This window comes from Papio anubis, chromosome 3, assembly GCF_008728515.1.
Source record: "Papio anubis isolate 15944 chromosome 3, Panubis1.0, whole genome shotgun sequence".
In the NCBI taxonomy this organism is placed as follows: Eukaryota; Metazoa; Chordata; class Mammalia; order Primates; family Cercopithecidae; genus Papio; species Papio anubis.
The window spans coordinates 136799144-136819079 of NC_044978.1; the positions used below are offsets into that span (position 1 = coordinate 136799144).

The 19936-nt window shown below is 34.1% G+C and overlaps 1 protein-coding gene and 1 pseudogene across 1 annotated transcript in view; one reads left to right on the top strand and one right to left on the bottom strand.

Annotated features, from left to right (window-relative positions):
- The window catches only part of GRID2 (glutamate ionotropic receptor delta type subunit 2), a 1499636-nt gene that overhangs the window by 520495 nt on the left and 959205 nt on the right, over nt 1–19936 (top strand). The gene's annotated exons all lie outside the window — the stretch shown is intronic.
- Nucleotides 12145–13060, bottom strand: LOC103884491 (annotated as a pseudogene).

Consider the following 19936-nt stretch of genomic DNA (forward strand, 5'->3'; position numbering starts at 1 on the left):
CGGTCTTCTGTTCTAAATTGCAGCGTTCCATTTGGCAATACTCCTGATAGGTGACCATCAAGCCCCAGTTTGAAAAATACCATGAATAATCTTCTTGATCTCACATTGGCAAACGTAACAGAAATAGGATAAAACAAGATATTATTTTAAAATTACCTTGTGCTGTTGTTTGTCCACTGTATCACTATCGTTGCATTAGTCTGCAGTTGAAGGTATTACCTACAAAACTCATGCATCTTTCCACTATTTTATTCTTTATTGCATCTAAAAATGTATAGTTTATGTTATAAATGTATTGTAATATTTATATCACCAGGTATAGTGAAGTATAATCTTAATAATTCCTGTTAATGTCTGACCTGACACCTTGTAGATGTTCAACAAATGTTGGTCCTGTTCACTTTTCAGTTTTGAAAGTACAATATTTCATCTGATAGATGCTGAGGGTTCTATTGATAATTCTTCAACTTTAAACATAATTTCAATTAAATATAAGCATAATTTTCATCAGATTTAATATGACTTCAATGTTGTGACTATTTAATATAATTTATATCATCTAATATTTGATTTAACAATATAAATTTGAATGCCACTTATGTCTCTGAAAGAACTTATAATTTTTTGAAAATTCATTCAGTTATAGTTTCTAATTTCATAAAATTAGAGATTTTTAGGATGCACTTTTTTTTTCACATTTCACGGAACTTATCCTTTTAATTTATGAGTTCTTTTAAAATTTTTTTAACCACAATTAGATATTTTCATTTTTAGGAGTTACAGCACACTTTAAGAATTTTTTAAAAATGGCATAATGTGTGCTACTCATGTGACAGTTGCACTAAAATCCTAGACTTCATCGTTACACAATTTATCTATTTAACTAAAAACTACTTGTACCCCTAAAGCTACTGAAATAATACAATTTTAAAAAATGAATAAAAAGAAGTGTTGATGACTTTCTGTCATTTTTCACATTGGCACTGTTATTGGTAGCCCATAAACTATAAAATTCATGAGGCAATTGTAGATATACAAGGTTATGTATAAATCTGATTCATAGACAATCTTATGAATTCTTACCACAGTAAGAAAAATGAATGGAAGTAAAATAGCAAATTTGAGAATACAACTATTTTTGTACATTTCTCTTTAGCAGGAATCAAAGTTTTAATTTTTTTGCTTGTTGTTTTCTTACATTTTTATTTCATATTTATTTTGTTTTTGAGATAGTCTCGTTCTGTTGCCCAGACTGGAATGCAGTGGCATAATCTTGGCTCACTGCAACCTCTGCCTGCTGGGTTCAAGTGATTATCACGCCTCAGCCTCCAGAGTATCTGGGACTACAGGTGCGCGCCACCAAGTATGGCTAATTTTTGTACTTTAGTAGAGATGAAGTTTCACCATGTTGGCCAGGTTGGTCTCAAACTCCTGACCTCAAGCAATCCACCTGCCTTGGCCTCCCAAAGTGCTGGGACTACAGGCATGAACTACTGTGCCTGGCCTGGAATCAAGGTTTTAGTCCACCTGGTACCATATCTAAGATAAATCATAGAGCATTTAGTTACTTAATCCAAAATATGTTTTTGCAGTATGCATCTATCCCTAAAATCCTTGAAACAAAAAGTATCATTTTCTAACTAGAAATGTAGATTTATACTATAATTTTTCTTTTAAATAATAGTAAAACATATCGATATCATTTTTTTTTTTACTCTGACTCCAGTGTATAAGCATTAGTAAAGGAAAATTCTGTGTTTTAGTATATTTCACACCTAAATTTTCTTTTACTTAATATTTTCAGTATTATCTGTAAAATTGCTTTCATTACTATTTCTTTTGTATTTTGTATGTTATACATGCATTAAAACAAAATGTGAGGGAAGACATTATTTTTGTAATGGTCTATTCACTAAGATAAACTGAAATGTATATCAAATCAGTCATTAGCCCTCAAATTTACCTAAATGATTCCAAATATCCTAGTATTTCTCAAAAACAAATTGACTTAGTGTTTGTGTTTTTCTCTAGAGGTCCAGAATTGTACTGATGGCTGAATAATAAGTCAGGAAATTTGACCTATATGATTTTTTTCTTCACGAACTCATGCCAGTTAGAGTAATTGCATTTTAGATTATAATTTTGTTGTAAGATATAAACAGGTGACAATTAAAGTAAAATCATATGAAAATGGGAGACATATTTAACAATGTAACTATCATTGAACAAATGTCTGTTAACAATTTAAAAGCAGTGAAAAGGTAACCAAATAATTCAAAATCGTGAAGTATTTCTTCACGCTTAGATTCATTTTTAAAACTTTACTTATCTATAATTAGAGACTGTGACATTCAGTCATCTGAGAGGCAATACCAGTAAGGATCATCTACCAAATTTTTATGGCTTGAGAATAGGCATTTTGTATAAGTAAACTCCAGTTGTTTGCTCCTACAATATTCCATATATTAAAAATAACATGTGCCAAAAAGTCTTCATCTTAGAAAATCTGTACAACCTTTATGTGAACGTTAATGAATGTTATTTTTAGCAATAGCTTATTAGGAACTCTGATTTTCAAATAAATATGTGAAGATCTTTAATATACGAGTATCAGCGTTTTCCCAAGAAAGGTAAGTGGATGTTTATTATCTGTGAGTCAGATATATGTCAGTTTAGACATTTAAAAATAAATCACTTTAATCTGATGTTGTAATACAGATTATAAAAACATCCTTAAGCCGTGAAAATGATCTACCAAATCAGATAAATAAAAAAGAGGGAAAGAGATTTAATCAAAACATTCTTTCCATGGGAGGAGGGTGTTTTTGGTGATAGGAACTCACTTCCCTGAGAAAATGGAAATGTATTTGGTTTTAAAAGTTAGAATCAACACATGGATGAAACCATAAGAAATAGAAATAGAAATAGAAATAGAAATGCAAATTTTATATGTATATTTTCATTACACTATTGCCACTGTGATTTTAAATGCAGTATTTCAATACCAATAATTAATTTAACGTAATACCTCTGTTTTAATAAAGCAACTTTATATGGTGATTTTTGTTTTCTTATCCAGGCTGATTCATATATAATGATGATAAGATCACTAGCATCAGAGGAATGAAAACTTGATTTATGCTGTGCAGATACACATCTCTTTATAAATAATCTTGCAACTTGATACAGAAAGTGTCTATAATTCTGGCATGTTTGACATTCCCATTCAGTCCAACAACTCGTTGACATATACTTAATTTGCTACTTCTTGAAGGTGTTGCTTGAAGTTTCCTTCTACTTGACAGGTGTTTGACAGTTCAGTCTCACTCAGAGCTTAACAAAATGGGAAAAGAATGCATTTTCTGAACCCCTATGGAATATCCATTTTATGTCATTTTATGACTTTGATAGTATCCGGGACTCATTTCTGTTCCTGTAGATAGTCAATAACGTGCACTTTTACTTGTGGCTTTTTAAGATATGTGTATATACCTTTAGATTTCCATCAGACTCTATCTTGAAATGTCAAATCTTTATGTCCTGCAGTTCTTAAACTATAACTGATGTTTACAATATGGACTGTGAAGGAAATTAGATAAAAATACGTTTTCTGGTCTCCCACTGTTTTAGTCCATTTAGGCTGTTATAGCAAATTACCATAGACTGGGATGCTTAAACAACAGACATTTATGTCTAGCAATTCTGAAGGCTAGACATGTGAGATCAGAACGTCAGCATGGTCAGGTTCTGGGGCAAGCCCTCTTCCTTGTTGCAAACAGCCAACTTATATCCTCACATAAGAAAGAGAGTAAGCTATACAGGTACTTAATTTCATTAATAGGCTCTACTTAATTATCTCCCAAAGGCCCTACCTCCATATGCTGTTGGGATTAGATTTCAACATATAAAAGTGTTTGGATATACAAACATTCAGTTCATAACACCTACCATTTGTATATTTTAACAAGACGTAAAAATAGAAATATTCATAATACAAATAATGTTCTTAGTATCTGGTATCACTGACAAATTATTTCAGCTGCTTTGCTTTTGAATACATATTTATATGCATGCAGATTTATCAGAATTCTTCATGTAACTTCAGTACACACACACACACACACACACACACACACACATTCACACACACTTTTTAAGATGTAAGCATATGATTTCATTTTAGAAGCAAGCAGAAGCATATTGTACGTCAGTGTCCACAGATAGAGTACCTAATATAAAACTGAGTTTCTAAAGGAAACATATTTTAGGTGAAAATCTGTTTAGCTTACCAGTATCTATATAATATGTGCAAAATCCTTGACATCAAATTGAAAGATCCCTTGTAATTGATCTTACCATATATTTCTAGCCTAATTAATCTTCTACATTTACCCTGCCAGTTCTCTGTTCCTGCTCATTGATTCCCTAACAATGTAAGGAGAGTTCCTTTGTTAAGCCATTCATAGAAAGTTTTCCCTGTTCTTCTCTATCTGAAAAAAAAAAAAAAAAAAAAGTCCTCTATCCTTAGAGATGTAACCCAAAGTCCATGAAGCGTTTTACTGATACTTTCATTTTCTGTTACAGCACTTGCTGTTTCTTTTATGACATGGGGTGGGCACATTTTGTATTCGTGTCTTGTATTATTGCTACTTGATCCTTAGATTGCATCTTATTTTACTTTTGATGTATGTGGTAGTCTGAGGCCCACAAACAGATAGAACCCACACAGTAATTTGAAGATAGAAAGTTTAATATAAAGAATCAGTAGATATAATACAGTATTTATGTAATGGAAGATTAGCTATTAATAACTAAAGATGACTCTAAATAATATAGCAATCGTAATTATAAGGAGAAACCATTGTCTCTGAAGCTGAGAGGCCCCCCAAAAGAACCTCCTTACCCTCAGCAAGGCTGATATCCAAACTTTATTTGCGAGTACATGCCTGTGGCTCACTGGCTGGTGGACAAATTGTTGAGGTGCTGGGGCAGCAGGACTTGTTGGAAATGTTTTCCTCTGGGATTCCAAAAAAGTCACCCATAGGGAGGATCCTCACCAGCAGCACTCCTCTTCAAAGCCATCTAAGGGGTGCCATCTACGTGAAGGTGCCTCACTGGCAACACTCCACTGCTATGCCATCTCAGAGGGTAATGGAAAATGCTATCCACAAGGAGATTGCACATTGAAAGTGAATGCAAAGCCACGTAAGGGGGTGTGGAAGACGCCATCCACAGGAACTGCTGAGCTTCAGAACTCACTGAAAAGCCATCAGACAGAGTGCCTGGGTGCTTCTAGCCACCATGTGCTATAGGAGCCAGGTATTAAAGAAGCCTCATGCTGAGAGGAGCACACTAGGACCAGAAAGATAAACCTTTCTTCCTCTAGTGTCCCTCCAATGTCATGTACTCACAGAGCTCAAAATGTGCAAGTTTACAAGGAAGAAATATTTATCAAACCCATCTCTATTATTGTAGAGCAGGCAATGGGGGGTGGATTTGGATGTGATAATCAATATATTCACAATTGGCACGATATACTTATTTATTGACTCTTTGAACAAATCAGAATTTCTTGCAAGATAGAAATACATTCTTATCATTCCTTTTGTGCCCAGGATTTTTAAAAAATCTCAAATAAATATTACTATATTTCTCCATTGTATTATTATTAATATGATGTAAACTTTATCTTTGACATTTTATGTGCACAATATATGTCCTAAGCATTAAAGATAACTGTGTTACATAAGTGCACATTATTTTGCTTAGTATGTGTATGAGCATGTGTGGGCATGTATGGGTGTATATAAAGTCAATATTTGATTTATGAGTGACCAATTTGAAAATTAATAAAATGGGTTTGCTGAAAACTAGAAGGTAGCTACTTTAAACATCAGAAAGACAAATGACAAGTCTTGGTATCAGCTAGTTAAAAATATAAGTTTCTACCTTTGATAAGATCATGCCACACATTGATTTTTCTATTAATTTAAATAAAGGCAGGTATAGGAAATTTACTTTAGGTTTCCATCTTTGAATGTTATAAAATGTTGTACTAATACATATTGATTTCTTAAATGTTATAATCTTATTATACTTAAAGATTGGGGCTGGGTGTAGTGGCTCATGCCTGTAATCCCAATACTTTGGGAGGCGGAGGCAGGGGGATTGCTTGAACAAAGGAGTTCAATACCAGCCTGGGCAACATGATGATACCTCATCTCTACAAAAAAACAAAATAAAATAAAAACTAACTCGGCATTGTGGTGTGTACCTCTAGTCTCAGCTACTTCGGAGGCTGAGGTGGAAAGATCACCTGAGCCCAGGAGGTTCAGGCTGCAGTGAGCCATGATCATACCACTGTACTCCAGCCAGGGTGACAGTGCAAGACCCCGTCTCAAAAAAAAAAAAAAAAAAAAAAAAAAAAAACACAACCAACCAACCAAACAAATGAATAAAAATCCTCCACACAAACAAAAGAGCAGCATTATTTTTTAAAGTACATTTTACTAAAGATAGACCTTAACCCATTCATGCCTAGTGTACTTTAACCGATTTGTCTTCAAATGTATTCACATTAAAACCTTATTATTGCTCATACATTAATGCGTGTTTCCTTGTTTTCAGGTTTATGTATACTGATGGTCTGTTACATAGCCAGGCAAAATAAATGTCAGAGTTTGGTAAAGACTTCCAAAAGGGGAAGGGAGGAGTGTTTGCATATGAAGGTTAAATATGCTAAAATCACAAAAATTACAAATGTCTTAGGTATTTTCTAAGAAACAATGCATAAATATTTGCTACTAAAAGAGTTCTGGCATTTGATTCATGTGGTCTAGATTCAAATTCTATTTTTATCATTTACTGTTTGATAAAATAACTTATGTTTAAAGTTTACATAACTCTTCTGGAAAATAGGAATTCTAATAGTACTAGTTTATGAAAGAGTTTTTGTGGATTTAGTAAAAGATGAAACTCATTAACAACTTACAAAGCTCTGCTGTATTGAAAATTGAGGAGAAATAAATTTACAATAAATAAAAGCTGGTAAATTTAAAAATAACGATATAGTGTACATATATCTGCAATTCTTCTCTCTCTTCTAAGGTTCACTTTGTACATAACTTCCTAGCTGCCCTTCATGTACCTTAGAACTTCATCTACTATCTTCAAAATCTACTCAATGACCTTCACTACTTACATAATTCAGGGACCCAGGAGTCACCATTAACCCTACACTGCTCACATTCACATCCAGTTGGCCACTAACTCATGTTCAGTCTGTCTTTTTAAATTCAATGTAGTATGTTTCCTTCTTCATATTCACCCTTAAAATTTTCTTTAACTTTAAATATCAGCAATTATATATTTGTTTTTCTTATTTGGCTTAATTCATTAGTTTTTCACTGCATTTTATCCCTGCTCTTATCAGCTACATTACTGTGGGTTTAAAAATTATAATTCGATCATATTATTTCTCTCTACAAAGCTTTTAATGCCATTCTCTCAATACACTTTACTCCTATTGCCTTCAGGATAAAGTTTATACTTATCCTAGATGACATTACTTTATCCATAGGATGACCCTACCAAAACCTTTAAGTTCTAGTCTTAACCTACCTGTCCAGCCATATCTCCCATAAGGCCATCTCTCCACATAAATATCTAATGCTCAGTTTTGAGAGAATTGCTGACAATTCCTTGAGATTGTTTTTTATGCTTCCTTGTTTTTTCAAATCTTATATTTTATCTGGAATGCCATTATAATAATGTTTAATTGATTTGTAACAAAACTACTGTGATTTGTTGATGGCTTACCTTATGTTAGATATTCGCCGTTTTTTGTTTTGTTTTGTTTTGTTTTTTTTTAAGAGAAAGATGGTGTCTCACTATATTGCCCATGCTAGTCTCAAACTCCTTGGCCCAAGTGATCCTCTCCCTTGGCCTCCCAAAGTGTTGAGATTGTAGGTGTGAGCCATTGTGCCCAGCCTTGCCAAATTTTTTACACATATTATTTAATCTATGTTCTATGGCAATTTAGTGCAGAAACAGTTACAGGGAAGTTTTATTTCATATCCAAGTTTACAGAATTATAAGTGGTAGAGTCAGGCCAATGTTATGTTTCTCACTAAAACTATGCTATCCAAAAGATGCTGCAAAACTGACCTCAATCATATTTATCTGTGTGAAACCTTTTCTGACACATCTACACATGAGATATTGATAATCATGTTCTTTTTTTATGTTATCACTATATCCACAACTGTTTCTGTTATCTCAGATGTCACACTAAACTTCAACTGTGAACTTTATGTCTGTTATTCCTACTTATCTATAAACTGATAAGCAGAATAACAGTATTTTAAAAATCATAACCTCTTGCCCAGTGTATAGTTAGTTCTCAATAAATTACATTTGAATGAATGAACGAATGATACAGATTCCTTCTTTTATTTTGTATTCAACTTCACCCATACAGGAGAGACTGGAAGTGTAATTAACTATTATCTTCGTATTCAGAAAACATTAAAAAAAGAAAAATTGCATTTGAGATGGTTCTTGAAAGATAATGATGGAGAATTTTGACAGGTGGAGGTAGAATGAGAAAAGACATTACAAACGAAGGCCCAACTTAATAAGAGCTATTTTGCCTCTACTAATGGACAGTTAACAGTCTGATTTGGTGTATTGCCTGGAAATGATCTTGCTCACAAACTTATTAGCTGTTCAATTTACTTTTAAGTAAATGGGCAAGTGGCAAATATATGAGGAAGTCAGAGGAACCTTTCTTATATTAACTTGATGAGTTGCTATACCATTGAAATCTCTTACCTCACCCAGAACAGCCCATCTGGGAGTGCTCTTTCATACTTATGTCTCTTCTGGGTGTGTGAGGCAAACATGAAGGTTATATCAGACACATATGAATATATTCAATGAATTTCTGCCTATGGACAACTACCCTTTTGCAATACATATTTGAAGCATGTTTTCTACATGAATAATGTCTTGAAGCCCAAATTATATAATTGTATCTGTAATTTATATGCTTGATATACCCTTCACAATAATTCTGTAGCATATGTTTTTCTCATTTTTAAATACTTATGACGAAGCTTATGTTGCAAGAGCTTCATTCTCACTATATATACCTGAATGCTGTGATACGTTAGTAATGGGCACTGAATCAGAACTATTTATTTCTATCCTACACCAAAGTCCTGGCAACTTTACTCCCAGCATGAACATGAGCATGAGCAGGAGCAAATGTTATGGCAACAGGAAAGCATACTATCATTCAGAGAATTATCTAGAAAGTGGATAATTTTGGCCAAATCTGAGATTCTTAGTGCTGTTTATACATCACAATCACCCATGGGAGGTTTTAAAACTTATGCTCTGACATAACCACAAACTTCCCCCACAGACAAATTCAACCCCAACTGCTGAGAGAGGGGTCCTGGTATCAGAAGTTTTAAGCTTCTGAGTAATTCTAATGTGCAGCCAGTACTGAGAACCACTGGACTGAAATAAAGGGCACCTGCACGAAGGTGGCATGAAGAGTGAACAGGGTTTAAAAAGGAATATTAGAATCAGATTGACAGGATAAAACCCCAACAGCCTCACTCAGTAACTATGCAACCTTGCGTTAATTACTAAACTTCTTGAAATCTCTATTTTCCTGTAAGATGGGGATAAACTAAAACATGTAAAATACTTAACATTTGGAGTCAGTTTAATTAATGGTATTCTTACTATTCAAAGAAAACACAAAATAAATTTGAAAAATGATAATAGGACTATGTTGTGGAAATATTTGACTACTAACTGAAGGAAAGGATATTACTATGATAACATAGATGACAAAAACAAATTAGAGATATATTTTTTGCTCAGATGCTTCTAATATTTATTATTTTTCTTTTTATATCTTATTTGCAGTTAAGTAATCTTTGGTATTAAGCAGTTTTTAATTGCAATAAGCTTATAAATTACTAGTACTCCATAATGAAGAGAAATGATAAAAGTCTGTCTTGTTTTGATAATATATGAATAATAGTGAGAATTACAATGTGCTTTCTTTTACTAAGCATCAGATATTTTTTAGATGAATAGAATTTTGATGAGTTAACTACCAATTGCATAGTACCATTTACAATCTCATTTTTGAAAGACATTGTCTTGAAACAATCTAGAACTGACAAATGACAGCATAAGATACTCTGCTTTGCATATTAAAAGACTTTCACATTCAGTTCTCATTTGGTTCTGCCCACAGCCCTGAGACATGCAAATTAATGAGTTGTATAAGGTTTATTGACTTTTAGGGGAGAGGGCTATGACAAGAACCCTTCCCTTCTAACTTTGAATGTAATGCTTCTTTTATGACACACATACTTATTTGGAATATGTTGAAAGTCTAGAAACTAAGAGTTAATATGTAGGCAAAAGAATCAGTGCAATGCTATGAACTCAGTGTGAGTAGATCTTAGGGATCCTAAAGGACACTCTAATGCCTTGTAGATTTAAGCTGAAAGTCAGAGAATCAGTTAAGATAGCAGAAACCTAAAATTTCTCAAAATATCAAACAGGCAGAGTTTAACTCTACCAGAGTCCGAATGACTCAAACATTGTTAGCAGCAAATGAAGACAAAGAAAGAAAACAGCACTATGCAACCTCTGGTTTGCTTGTGGTACTTACTAGAAGTGAATAGTCTTGGCTGCAATGAACTTTATAGAAAGTGTTTTGCTTAGAGAATGTCAGAATCCTATAAATACCATGGAAATGGCGGGTGGCATAATGTCTTCTGCAGTCTCATTTCAGCAGATAAACTTCTTTGGTTCTATTTAGAATGCATTCTTTGTACTACAGTCAATGTTTCAGGCAACAGTGATGTATATACAAATATCTTCAACATTCTATTAATTTCAGGTTCAATTTTTACTGAAATCAATATCTATTAAAATTATATTATAATTAATAATCTTATTTTAAATTGTACAAACTTCCTATTCTCTTGTATCAATATAATATCAGATGTCTACAAATCTAATCCGATTTTCAAGTTAACAAAATAACCTAGAAGCAATACTATAATCATCTTCTCTAATATATATACTTAAGATAAAACAGCTAATTATAAACAACTTATGCATGGAAGGATGCAAAAAGTGTGTGATTTTTACTTAATATAGTGATAAAGAAATTGATAGAGTAAATTTAATTAACTGTATATATAGCCAATCTGAAATTTAGGTATACTCCACAGGTAGATATTTTGAATTGATGTGTTTAACTGGCTTAATTCAACATAATTTAAGCCAGCTATTTCATAAAATTTTGTTTATTTCAAAGGTAATGAGTGCTTCTTGTAAATAATTCCAATACAAAAATATGTTGAGCAAAATGCAACATTAAGAAGTACACCAAAATTATGACAGTCAATGCCTCTGGCAATGAGGGAATGGGATTAGAAGAGAGAACAAAATGGTTGACAACCTTATCTGTCATGCTTAATATATTTTATAAATAAAGTTAAAATGATGAAATGTTTCTATTAATAATCATGGATTCTATGTAAGAATTCGTTACAGTATTTTTGTAGCTGTTTGTGTTTTTTAAGTTTCTCAAAAGTGTTCAAGATTTAAATTTGACCATGTTACTAGGTAATTGAGCTTGATTTAAATTAATTCCCTGGAGTTATATAAACAGAATGTTAAAATAATATTTTTAACTCTACAGGCATTCACTTCCATATTCATTAATGTAATACAAGAAACCAGATCATTCTACTGTGATAAACTTACAATTGTATTGGAATCTTCCTGCATATAGCCCACCCCCTCAATAAGGCACTATAAAAGCTATTTTAAGTAATGTTCTCTCAATCATAAGAAAACACACATAGCAAGAACAAAAGGCAGTGATTCCTTTTTCCATTTCCATGTAACTTGTCCTCAAGCTAAGCAGTCCTGCAACTGAAGCAAAACTGTGTTTCATAATATGAACAGCCACTTAAATACTTTCTCCCCATCTCTTTATGTTTCACTGCTGGGGAAGTTAATAATGATTGAAGTAGGAAGATTATTTTTTTAAAAATCAGAAAGTCAGTTTAAAACAACCTAAAATTCTGCCATAAATGTCTAGCAGGTGGTGATGGTCACCTGCCACACTTCCACCAGATTGTTTATGTATCCAGCAGTCTGGCCATCAGCAGACCAGAGAGGTGCAATGGGGAGGCTCCACCTTGCTGCAGATTCTGATAACTTCTTGCTGCATTTCTATGATGATCTTGCCTTCTAAGTCCCAGATCTTGATGCCAAGGCCTGTGGTAGCTCAGAACCAGTAGTAGTTGGGGCTCAAGCACAGGGCATTGATGATTTTCTCACCATATAGCATATCATGGTGCTTGCCTGTGTTGAGATCCCATGGCATGTTATGGTCAGCATTGCCTCTAGAAGCACAGAGGGGTTCATCTGGAGAGACAGTCACAGTGTTCAGATGGCCCGTGTGGCCAACGTGGTTCATCTTCAGCTCGCAGTTAGCCGGATTCCATACCTTGACCAACTTGTCCTAGCTACAGAGATGATAGTGTTGCTGTTAGGTGAAAAGTGGACATAAGACACCCACTCTGAGTGGCTCTCCACCTGGTTAATGTATTTGTATATACTCAGGGTTATAACCATGACATGATGGTTTTATCTCAGAATCCAGAGACAGTATTCTGGTTGTCAATGGAGAAGGCCACACTCAACACGTCCTTGGTATGGCCTACAGATCATCTCATAGTGGTGCCCTGTGTGAGCTCCCAGAAGTACAGGTTTCCATCTCAGGAGCCTGAGAGGAAAAAGTGGCCATCTCAAGAGATGATTTTGTCATAGACGAGGTGGGAATGACCCTTCAGGGCATGCTGTGGGATGCCATAGTTGGTTTCGTCCCTGCTCAACATCCACAGGATGATGGTTTTGTCTCAAGAGGAGGATTGTATCATGTCCAGGGTAGTAGCGATCTGGTTACCCAGCTATCCTGGCCTTTGAGAGTGTCACAAAGGGTCATCTGCTCTGTCGTCGTGGTGAGGTCAGGTGTCACTGCAGCAACGAGGATGCCACTGGGTAGCTCAGAGAGACCAGAGGGACAAACACCACAGCAGTCCTGCAAAGGCCCTGCCACAAAAAAGTGAACCAAGCAGGGAAATTTTAATACATGAAAAGTAAAAAGTGTAGGCACAGGATGGAATAGTTTCAGTAATTTAGAGTCTATGTGAAGGGCAATATGGGAGAAGGTAATTATGTACAAAAGTATCTTGGAGTGGGTTGAATTGTTTGCCCTTTGCCCTTTATGAGTCGTGTGTGTGTGTGTGTGTATGAGAGAGAGAGAGAAGTTGTCTATTGCCAATTCATACAAGGATTAAAATTATGAACTATGAACATTTCATGGCAGAATTTTTGCCAATAAATTATTAAACATTAATAATTTATTGAATCCGTAATAGGTGACATGAGAGGAACTGACTCAGGGAAGCAAATTAGGCTGTCCATAGTCACACAGACAGAAAGGTTGGAAACTGGATGGCAACACAGGTCTGTTTGACTAGAAAATTCCAATCCATCTTCTTGTCACCTGAATAGTACTTATATTTATTAGAAGAGGTCACTCAAAAGTTCTAGATAAAAGTATATCTAGATCATTGTACAATAAAAAACATCTTACATCTTCCTTAAATTATGATTAATTTTAGTGTGTCAGTAATAAGAATAAGATAAATTAGTTGTTTGGTAAAGAGGTACTAATCTGATAAGCTCTGAAATTCCTTCAAGCCCTTTTGTTTATTTATCTTTCCATGGATAGAAAATGGCCACAAAATATAAGAAGGATGTGACTATTCTCCTAGGAATGTGCGTTGTCCACCCCTGTGCCTGACAGGTCGTACTTTTTGTGATGACTCCAGAATACTCTCTATCCTATCAGTAATTCCTTCCAGTGTTGATAATGAAATTGAGAATAGGGACTGGTGGTAGTAAGAACAGGGATGGTGTCTATGGGGTTGCTTAATAACTAATATTGTGGGCAATGTCTAATACAAAGGGATTTTCAATCTGACTGATAATTCAGGGGAGATAGGATAAAGTGAAATATCTCTGAAATGTCTGAGCTAGATAATGAAGGTTAGGCCAGGTGAACAGAAATGTTAGGAGTTGACCTGTAGGCTAAGAAAGATGTAGAAAAAGGCATTTTTGCCCACTTAGGCTGAGGTTCTCTTCCTTTTTGAATAGAATCCATAAGATACCTTTAGGTTCTTCTATTTGGTGGAGGTTATTAAAATTTATCATTACGTGTATATTTGAAAAATACATGATCTTCTTTATCATCTCCAAATGTTTAAGTCTGTGCTGTGTAGTGGCTGTGATATTTTTTCCCCATTTCTTTTGTTTGTTTGTTTCTAGCAATTTTTTTTTGCCAGCTATTCCCTGATACCTGTGACACTCTTTTTTGCTAAGAAAATACTTATGTCTTGGGTGCTAGATTCATGGCTAGGGTTTTATATTCCCAAAAGAATAAATTCATTATTAACATATGTTTCTGAAGATAAACTTTTATTTAGTCAAAATTTAGTAAGAGTTGAAAGCCATGAATTGCTCTCTTAAAAAACTGAAGAAAATTATAATTATCAGACCTACCTCAAAGCTCTCTGCCTTTATACCTTATCAGGCCATTCCCCTTACATTTATATGTAACAAGGTTACTCTTTTAGTTTATGTTAATTGCTGATATATCTACTCATAAACTACTGTATAAATTAATGTTAAGAGTTTGGATTGACTAAGAAATGAACTTTAAATTGCCTCTATAAACGTTAAACTTACCTTCAATTTTGTTTTTTAGGAAAACCCATGCTGTGCTCCTTAGTAATTAATAAAATATCAAAATAGGTTACTTGTTAGAAAAACTATTAAACAGGTTGATGCTATAGCAATAATGACATGATAAACAGATAAATATATGAAAGTTTATAATCCACAATTTATTTTTAATATCCACAAACTTCTTAATAAAAAAGTATTAACATGTATCCCAGAACTTAATATATAATTAAAAATAAATACATAAAATTTTTTAAAACAGTATTAACATAGATCTGCCCATTTAAGAAATGTTTCCATGACAGACACTTAGATACTTCTCAAACAATCACCCACCTCTTCTTCTGATTTAGTTCAGGAATTATGCCTAGGAATGAAAAATCAGTAGTAAACCAGGGTACAACTAGTCTAAAAAGCACTTTTTTGCAAATTACAATAAAAAATCATCCTATGAACTCATGGATGATGAACAGAAAAAAATCCAGCTTCCATTGGGGCCCACAGACTGTTGAGAAGAATGCATATTGAGCTTCAGCCCCTACTAAAACTCTTGGCCAAGTACGAAGTCATATGAACACATGCAGCAGCCCTGTCTAAGCCACAGCTGCTTATCAGGTGTGCTATGGCTCTGAGGTGGGTTGCAAATATGCTGAGACATTGATCTCTTCAGCTGTCATAACAGCGAAGTGAGTCTTAACATGGCCAAATCCCATGAACAGAACACCTCCAGGCTTCTGCAGTCTGCAACATCTCAAACCCCTATCATTATTTGCTATGTGACATCACACAAGAAAGGCTAAAACCAGTCTTGGTCACGCTGTTCCCATTCACATGCGGGTATTTAAAGGTAGATATTTTAGTAGGCTAGGTTGCATATTATTCCCATATAAAAGAGAACCACCTCCACCCTCAACAGAAGCCATGTTGTCAAAATAGCATGTAATGCAAGGAGCCAAGGCAGCCCTTATGCAGGCCTGAAGAAATGCTCAATAGACAGCTGGACACTGTGCCATCAGCAAAATAGGAAACAGCCTTCAGGTTCTTACCAACATTGGGGAACTACTTAATTCATTTTCTGGAGCCCATGTTAGGAGAAATATTAAATGCTCTAACTGCTTAAGCCACGTTTGGTTTGATATATTGCTACTTGTAGCTGAAAATATCCTGAGTGTTCCAACTTGGCACTCCTTCAGTGAGTACTCAGTACAGCAGCCAGAGTGATCCTGTTAAAACACAAGTGGCATCTTATCACCCTTCTGCTCAAAATTCTCAGTAGTTTTCCGTTTCATTCGGAGTAAATGCTAAAGTCCTTTTTCAGAACTAGAAATCCTGTGTAATCTGCCCTTGCTCTATCTCCTCCTTTCCTCCTACCTTGTCTGAATTAATTCCTACTTATTTTTCTTTGTCTATTTTATTTAAACAGATAAAGCATGCATCCAACTTAGGGTCTTTGCACTTGCTATCCTCTGCCTTGAAAACTGTTTTCCCTGATAGCTTCATGGATTGCTTCCTAACACTCTTTTGCTCTTTACATTAATCTTCCTCTCTCATTGAGGCTTTTCCTGGATGCACCATCTAATGACGTTCCAACCACCGATCCCTAACACACCATATTTTCTATATTACTTCCTTCTCTATATTCGCCTGTAGTACTTCTGTGTAACATGTTTTATTTTTTAATTAATTATCTCTTGTGGTCTGTTATTCCCACTGGAATGTAAGTTCCAAAAAGGAGTTATTTTTGCCTGTTTTGTTGCATACTGCATGTCCAGTATCCATAGTAGTACCTAGGACTTAGAAGGCTCTTAATAAATATTAGTCAAATGCATGAATCACAGGAGTTAAGTTTACTAGACTACTTGCATTACATTATTCTAGCTTTGAGTGTGACAACTTGTAATTATCTGTATAAAATAACCAAGGTATGTAAATTAATTTAGTACTTTTGTACAAAACCTTATATTGATTTGCAAATTAGTTGACTTAAAATGCCAAGTATTGGCCGGGCGCAGTGGCTCACATCTGTAATCCCAGCACTTTGGGAGGTTGAGGCGGGTGGATCACAAGGTCGGGAGATCCAGACCATCCTGGCTAACATGGTGAAACCCTGTCTCTACTAAAAATACAAAAACATTAGCCAGGCGTGGTGGCAGGTGCCTGTAGTCCCAGCTACTCGGGAGGCTGAGGTGGGAGAATGGCGTGAACCCGGGAAGCAGAGCTTGCAGTGAGCCGAGATCGCGCTACTGCACTCCAACCTGGGCAACAGAGCAAGAATCCGTCTCAACAAATAAATGAATGAATGAACGAATGAATGAATGAATGAATAAATAAATAAATAAAATGTCAAGTATTACAACATGAGTTTTTCATATAAAAATTAGAAAGACAGGCAATCTGATTTTATAAATTGGTAATTGGTTTGATTGATCTAATGTTACTTCCTTTATATCCAAGTGTTCTCATGGTGTGGCCTTGGGATACTATGAGTTCTTTGAGAAGAGTTCATTGATATGTTTTGGATTCCATATTCTAACTAAGATGGGAGTTTTTATGTTTCATCAAAAATATCCAAAATTATATGAGAAGGCTATTGAAATACTGTTCTCCCCTCCAGTTACATTCCTGTATAAAGCTGGGCCTTCCTCGTATTTCATTTTGTATGTTTCTTAATAAATTGAGTAGAAAATCAGATAAAAGAATCCACTTATCCTCTATTAAGTCAAATATCAAGGAATTTGCAAGTGGTAGGCAATTAAACTCTTCTATTTTATTTAAAACAATTTATATTTATCCAAAAAATTTGTTATTTATATTAATGTTTAATGAATTTATTATTAATGAATGAATAAGCATATATATTTGAAATATCAGATTAATTTTGGGTACAAGGAACATCAACAGGTATAATCCATATAAACAAAAACTCTTCAGAGAAATCAATACTTTTCAGCAATGTAAAGGGATCCTGAGATGGGGAAAAAAAAAAAGGAGGGAGGGAGTCAATTGTTGTTACTAGGTCCCTTATGTCTTTATTTGTTAAATAAACATTTATGTGTTTAACACTTCCCAGCCCCATCAAGACCCGATCTTCTACCATCCTGGTAGTATCTTCACACTACTGGATTTTGTTTAGATACTAAATAGCTTTTAATCATATTATCTTAAATATGATTTTTTTTTTCTCCAGCCAAGACACCAATATTTCAGAGAAGCCCTTTCATGGCAGTGACCCACACTTAATTGTTGCATCTGATGCCCTTAAGAGGGTGCAAAGCAGTGTAAATGCTTAATGAGTAAAAAAAAAAAAAAAAAAGGAATTAATGAATGAATGATATATGAAGAGATGGATATAAGCACTTTCCTTTTAACTAAAATAAATCTAGTTTGCTATTTTATGTTTCAAATTATTTAACATAGAGCTTGTTATATTGCTGGCAGTTTTCTTTCTTTTTTAAACTTACAGTAATATGGTGGCAAGTCATTTGTTTGGTATGAATCTATAACTAAGTAACCAATTTTGAAAGTTAACTTTGAATGTTAAGAATGTCAAAATATATCTCCACAAATTACCAGATTAATAGATATGTAAGAATTCCTATTACAGATTCAGTTTCAGGAACTTCATGCTAGGCTTTCTTGACTTAAATCTCCAACTAAAAAGCCTGAGAAACTGTATTCCCCTACAACTCCTCAAGTAATTGGTGATATTGGTCAAGGATTGTTTCCTAAATAAAACCAAAGTGGATTACATTTGAGTTGCTAAAATCAAAATAGGACTATACTGATTTTAGTTCCCAGATCCATTTTGATTCTTCTACCAGTCACTGATAACCAAAGTTTATTAAGTTAAATTTATTCAGAATTCATAATGACTTTATTGTAGAAATCTGTGAATAGATTTGCAATTGAGAGATAGACAAAAATTACCTTTGATAAAATTAGTAAATTAATAGTTTTTTGGGTTAGGTAGGGACTTAAGATGAAACTGTTTAACTTATTTAAGAAAACAACTTGATCTAAGCAGTCTATTAGAGCACTTGTATGGAATAGTGTGCTAATTATGTGTCTCTTATCTCTTCGTTAAAGTATATTTTTCAGAATTGTTATTTGGTAGCATTGTTTAATAATTGGTTTATGGTGCTTTATAGCCCTAAAGGAAACAAATTCATATTTGGTTATAAATGCCCTACATTTCTGACTTTTAACTAATTACAGATGATAACTTCCTCGCCCCAATTAACTCTTAATTAATGAAGTTTTACATTTTTTTTTCTTTTTCTCTTATGTGATTTTGGTAATAAGTTAATCGACATTAAGAAACATTGTTTTTCAAAAATTTGCTAGCCTTTTTTTTATGCTCTATTTTAGTACATGTTGAAACAGGTATAAGTAACTTAAAGAAACAAACAAGTGTCTGTACATATCCTTCACCCACTTTTTGATGGAGTTGTTTGGTTTTTTTTCTTGTAAATTTGTTTAAGTTCCTTTTAGATTCTGGATATTAGACCTTTGTCAGATGGATAGACTGCAAAAATTTTCTCCCATCCTGTAGGTTGCCTGTTCACTCTGATGATAGTTTCTTTTGCCGTGCAGAAGCTCTTTAGTTTAAGTATATCCTGTTTGTCAATTTTGGTTTTTGTTGCGATTGCTTTTGGTGTTTTAGTCATGAAGTCTTTGCCCATACCTATGTCCTGAATGGTAATGTCTAGGTTTTCTTCTAGGGTTTTTATGCTTTTAGGTTTTACATTTAAGTCTTTAATCAATCTTGAGTTAATTTTTGAATAAGGTGTAAAGAAGGGATCTAGTTTCTGTTTTCTGCATATGGCTAGCCAGTTTTCCCAGCACCATTTATTAAATAGGGAATCCTTTCCCCCATTGCTTGTTTTTGTTAGAAGACATTTATGGGGCCAGCAAACATTTGCAAAAAAGGTCATCATCACTGGTCATTAGAGAAATGCAAATCAAAACCACAACGAGATACCATCTCATACCAGTTAGAATGGCAGTCATTAAAAAGTCAGGAAACAACAGATGCTGGGGAGGATGTTGAGAAATAGCAATGCTTTTACACTGT